This window comes from Micropterus dolomieu, linkage group LG20 (assembly GCF_021292245.1).
Source record: "Micropterus dolomieu isolate WLL.071019.BEF.003 ecotype Adirondacks linkage group LG20, ASM2129224v1, whole genome shotgun sequence".
Classification (NCBI taxonomy): Eukaryota; Metazoa; Chordata; class Actinopteri; order Centrarchiformes; family Centrarchidae; genus Micropterus; species Micropterus dolomieu.
The window spans coordinates 16,598,398-16,605,094 of record NC_060169.1 but is presented as its reverse complement, the minus strand read 5'-3'; positions in this window follow the sequence as shown (position 1 = coordinate 16,605,094).

Genomic DNA, 6,697 nt, shown 5'->3' with positions numbered 1-6,697 from the left:
ATAATCTGCTTACCTTCTTAAGGTTTTACCTTATAGATGAAAGCACATGAAAGAACAATTTTGTAGCTGCGGAATATTTTACTGGGTATAATGCATCAAGGAAAAAGAAAGAAAGTTCTGTTAAACTGGATTACTTCTCTGACAATTACTAATTCATATAATTATGATTATTTCATGTCTGACTCAACTTGACATATTGATTAATTATGATTTAGCACAGCGCCAACTACTTATAACAACGTCATTATGTGGAAGGATTGAAAATCTGCAGGAGGATAGCCATGTCAGACTAAGAAAGAAAAAGCATTACCGTACTACCTAGATTAAAATCCAATCTGTGGCCAGTTTGGAAACCACATAAAATGTCTCTTACGTGCGTGAACCCTGCATATGTTTTCACAGATCCATTCACACCAGCACAAGGGCAAGCATTTTTTATTTCACACCCAGGCTGAGGGCTCTATTGCGTTGCAGTTGTTGGTTCAGGTTACCTCTGCCTCTGTCAGGAAGTATGCCTGCTGTGACCTTGACCGTGGCCCTGCAGATCTGCTCAGTGCAGCAAAATGTCTCTCTCTCTCTCTCTCTCTCTCTCTCTCTCTCTCTCTCACACACACATATGTACTCCACCTATTCACCCACCCCTATATACACTTTGTCATTTTGTTTTTGATATTTTAGCATATTATAGCACTTTTTCAGCATTGCCATGCAGTTCTGACCACCTGTACAAGTTTTCTGCATGTATTTAATGTACGCTACTGTTTATGTAAGATCAGACCCCAAAGTGGTGCCCAGTTATCACACAGTCCAACTAAAATATGGAAAAATAAAAAATTATGTTATGCATGTTCGAACCAGAATCAAATGTTGTCAAATAGTAAATAGTTTGGAGAAATTAGAACAAATATTGTTTCTGTATCTGTATTATGTGGCTTGAAGTGTCTCCCAGCCACAGCTAAATGTTATGCATTTAGTTCTCACAATACAAAGAAAAGAAAACAGAAATGAACTGGATGTGCTGTATAGATGAAAAGGTAAAAAAATCTTGTTACTGACATGACCAAAAGATTTCTGTGTAATAGGTGTAGGAATACATGTTTCTTACATTTAGAGCACAATGTGGTTTCCAAACACTCCATATGCATCAATAATACCCCAGTTCCAAGTTGTCAGTGTGAGAGCCTTGTTAGTATACGTTGGTATGCGTGTTGTCACCAGGGGTAATACAACACAGCTCAAATGTTATGGTACTGCAGTTAGGTTTGTGTTAAGGGATACTTTCCATTAGTACCATTGTCCCAGGAAGAGAGTGAGGCATATTAAGACGACACCAACAGGGCATCAAGTCAGGATCACTTCCCGTCCATATCAATCGTGAACCATCCAGTCCAAATACACATAGAAACTCAGTGTGACCCCACTGCACAAATAAATCACAAAAGGGTGTAATGAAATTGTAAGTATAAAATTAGTAGACCAGAACTGAATAGGCCACAGGTTTTTCCATTCCTTTTATGTAAAATCTACATTCATGTATACACACCATTCGGACCACCACTTATGAATTCATTGCTACAAAGCCTTAAAGAAAAGGTCAGTTTCTCCATTTCACACATTTCTTTTATTATTGCTATTCAATCTGGTATCCAATCTGGTATGCGTGTTGTCTCGTTGCACGTCATGGCCCGAGAAGACTGCTCTTGGAGGAGTGTGCTGCTCTCTGAAGCACGTCAGCCATGTGTATTGTAGAGTGGGGTTTAAAGTTGTAAAAAATGCATCACACAGTCCAGACATAGCAATAAAAGGCAAAGGACTTTATGATGCTCTCACATACAGTAAAGACACACAGGCGCTAAGGCATGCGCACTCCTGTCAAGTGGACTTTCACAGGACTGTCTGATCTCTCCCAATCTCGTGTTTCATTTTTCACGCGCAAGCTGACTGGCTTTGCTGTGCTTTGGTTTTCCTGTCCACTCTGTTCATTGGTTGCCGAACCGCAGACCATCATCACTTGAGAATATCAACCACTACTTGTGTATGTTGTTTCAACCTTGGGTTTTTGCATCTAAAGGCAAATACAAGTTACATACGCAGCAGTGTTTGCCCAGTTATTTTGCTTTACACATCTGTTTTTTTATAGGGTTTAAACAAGGGTTGTTACAAGAGGGCACAGGGCATATGCAGTTCAGAAACAAAATAACCCTTACACATTTATTTTGTAGATGATATAGCAAATCACTGACCAGAAGAGACAAATATTATGAACTGTGGCCTACAGAGATCAAGGTTTCACATTATTATTCATGCCTTCACTCCATTTCAAAGCCAACATCCCCTCAGTAAATGATTACAGCACAAATTGAGCCACTCAGATTTTTCCTATACTATATACTTTTTATACAATAAATGGTTACATGAATGTATGGGCATAAACAGATGGTGTAATATTCTATTCTCACTCTTTACTGAGATTGCTGTGATAAGATGCAAAGTGACAGCCTACAACACACACACGTATGGCCGCATGGCAGCACCTGAAGCACTGCACTATATACAAAAACACAGACGACTACATGCATGATTAGTAGGGAGAAAAATAACATTCACTCATCGCTCATGTTGAGGATTTAAGTTAATTAATTTATAACTGTGCGCTAAAGAAAAGACCATGGTAATCACAAAGTGGATAGACAATGAAAATAAAATTCTAAGTCAAACTGTTTGTCCATTTTAAACTTGTTTTAAAATATCTACCTATGCTCTGTCTGAGGACTGTGGTTGTACTGAGCAGCTCCCAGGTGTGTATGTGTGCAACTGTGGGAATGCCAAGCAGGGCATCACTTAAAAAAGCAAGTATGCTCTGTCAACCTTCACTAAGTAACAAAAATCCATCGATTCTAAAATCTCTTTTGCCAAGTCATTCAGCGTGTTTTATACCCCTGGAGTGTAATTTGAAGGTTGAGCCTAGCGGCTTAACTTGTTCATTACTTATTCTATATTCCTTGTTTTTTCCCTATACCTATTCTGTTCAAGAGCAGCATAGAAGCTAAACTTAACGTGCAGCCAGTTCTCTTTCTTTCTGTTCAAAGAAACACACATATACACACGCTCACAAACCTTTTTTTTTAACATTTTACCAGCCACTGTTTCGTCTGGGGGACACTAACACTATGTACAATATAAATAGACTTATCTTAAAGGAATAGTTTAACATTTTAGGTAATACCCATATTCGCTTTCTCGTTGAGAGTAAGTTACAGAGGTCAAGAAGATTGTTATTACCACAGCCAGAAGTTGTTCACCTTAGCTTGGCATAAACACTGGAAACCGGGAAACACGTAGCATGCCTCTGCACAAAGGTAACAAAATCTGCCCTCTAAAGCTCTCTAACTAATACGCTATATCATGGTTGTTTTATGGGATGCTATGTGCTGGACTATTTCTCGCCAGGGAGCAGTGACTTCCTGGAGACCTTTGCTGGTTGCCTGGTAACCTCACGATACCAACAAGACTGCATTTCCCTATGTTTAAAACAGTCTGGTAGTCCAACAATGTTATAAATCCTTAAAATCGTTGTGGTCAAATCCATCGCAAGGTCCTCCGTATAAAATAAACCTATGTGTCTTCATTTATCTGGACCACCTCCAACAGAGGGGTGGGTGTTAAAGTGTGAATTTCTGTTTTGGTGGATTAGGTGACACCATGTGGTGACTCCTTGTCACATCAAGTGTTTTTACATAATATAGTATATGGTATTTTTTATAGAAATTCAAAACAAGTTTTAAGCTTATAAGCAGCATGTTTTGTCACCATGTGATCGGCAGCTGTGCATTCATTACCAGTGTAACATGTAAAAAAATACCCAACCTTTGGATGGCAGACTAAGATAAGATACGATAGACTATTGATCCCACACTGGGGAAATTCGCTTGTCACAGCAGCTCCAGATTAGGGCTGGGCTATATGACCAAAAGTGTTATCACCATAAAAAATTGCATATCAGTCGATATCTATACTAACCATGAGAAATGTCAAATCATTATTTCTTTTTAATTGTGTTTTAAACAGTTCTTTATGGTCAGAACATGACTAATACTTGCCAAACGGTAGATCATTTCACCAATCTTAGGTAGAACATAAATAATTACAATAATACAATCTTTTTTTAACAAATATGGATGAGTAAGTAAAATCTTTTTTCAGTGCTTTTTTCTCAACAAAATAAATATCATAATAGAAACAAATAAGTGCTGATGCGTTTGTGATTCAAATGCATTAAATCGAACATTCATTGATCTGACTCAGTTTCAAGGGGTCGGCAAATAAGTCTGGCATCGGGCCAAATTTTTCCAAACATTTATCTGGCAGGCCAGAACAAAGTTAAACCAATTGAAAGCAGGCGCACGTTAAGCTCAGTTGGTACCGTGCGGGACTCTCGATGGGCCGGTTGTGAGATCTTATTGTGCATACTTTTTTCTCCCTTGTTAAACAAATTTAATAAAAGGACAGTTTTTTGTACATGCTCACATAAAGCATGTGCTGCAGTATGTGTGCGCGTTCCGGCGTTTGATCCGCGTTCATAAACCTACAGACACTTATTTTTATTTACCTGAGAAAATTCAGGGGAATCCAATCACATGTTTACTGACGGCTTTTTCAGAGGTGTGTCAAGCACGCCAGAGACTCTTTGAATTGTCCTTCAGAACTCTTCTTAATAAACTCGACATGAAGCATTGCTGCAAAATACGTTCTTGCGCTTTTATTTTAGAGGCACAATCACTTAGAGGAAGTGGTTATGTGAATAACTGTTGCTGTCATGACTGAGATCTATTTCAGCACCAGCCGTTATCAATTTATTTATTATTTATTTTTCTGCTATCAAAGCAATCTGGCCGCGGGCCAGATATTGTTGCAGGCGGGCCGGTTCTGGCCCGCGGGCCGCCTATTGCCAACCACTGATTTATATTGTTATCGAGGAAAATTACATCGTGAAAATTATCGTTATCGTTTTATCGGCCATATATAACACAAAGATAGAGAAAAAAAACACAATAAATTAAAATAGAAAAGTGTTCATCCTAGTTACACATGTAACAACATAGTAGACCACTCAATACTTTGTATTGTAGTGTGGTAAACAGTCTATACTGCTGCAGTGTGTTACCTGTAAACAGTGCTTTTAAACAGGAGGGAGAGCCACTCCCTCCACCAGGCTCTTGGTGCCTCTGTTCATCACTTACCTCAGCAAATCTGACGCTACAGCGGGACATTTAGGAGAGAAAGTCTCCACTTGGCAGTCTGTTAATAAAGGTGACAGTGGGAGGGTAGAAGGTTGCCAGTGTCAAACCCTGCTGACTGGAGACATCGAAGCTTCACTTTAATGTCAAGTAATACTGTTATACACACACTGGTATAAGGAGTCACACACAAAGTTACCATGAAAATTTGGTTTTCACTGAAACTGTCAGGCAGAATATCTGTTTACATGTATATCCCTCTTCATGTGCAGCCGTCCTTGTTTTCCTTCCCTACACCCCCAACATCCCTGAAGCTGAACCATAAATCACTGTCGGAGCAGCAACAGCAGCCATTTAGTATCCAGGGCTCCTGGCGTTCATTCCCAGTCTATCCTGTTTATCTTGCACTCAACCTCCAACACCTCACCACCTCTACCATGCTCTACCCTAAAGCAGTGTCATGCTGAGTTTGTTTTTTTTGTTTTTTCTAAGTCTGTTTTCGTCTGTTACTTAGCAACAGATGGAGGGGCTTTGGGGCTAACATGGCCACCACAGTAAATTGTTTTTTAGGCCCTGACGAGACAGACCCAGTTGTTTTTCTATAGGCGGAAAGCGATTTACGCACTGCTCGTCTGTCATGGGGGTTTCGCACTATAAACGCTTGGAGTTATTTTTTATTTTAATTTTTTTTTTTTTTTACCATTGTCCAAACGAGTCAGATTTGTGAGTTCACTTCACAGCAAAATTGCGATTAGGTAAAGGACAGGTAATTTGGTGGTTGCTGAGAAAGAAGCAAGCTACTCTTCTAGGTTTCAACAAAAAAGGTGCCTCACGTTTTGCAGGTTTCTCTGTCTGATTGTGGCCTTATCCAGGTTTATACCCTCCTCTCTGAAGCTTTGACCTAAGATAGAGCCCAGGCAGACACTCAGAAGTAGACTCAAAAACAGTACAGCATGCGCATGTGTTTTCACTTCAGTCGTGTAACTTGCATTTCACACGCAATTTTTAAACAACTGCAGGCACACTCACTTCAACAACTGTTTCATTTACATTTTGCATTACCCTTGGTTGGATTCATATGCTGTATGCATCCTCTGCAGCTTCACACATGTGACAGGTGGGTTTTTATCTGGCAGATGCTGCTGTTCGTTGCTGCTCTTTTCCACAATGCGGACATTGCAGTGCGGAACTGTAGTTCACTTTTGCCATTCTGGCATCTGCAATTTGTCTTTGCATTTTCCCATATCCCTCATATAAACCAGAGACAGGTGCTGCAAATTAGCTTTAGCTAGACCTCCTACATACATTATGTCTGTTGCTTTTCTTCATTTTAATCTGTATTGTCTTCGTTAAATAAACAGATAAAATAAAGCAAAATAACCATAAGTGCTATAATAACCTCTGTATTACAGTACAGTATTATACCACTACAGCATTATACCATTATTAGATGGTCTTGC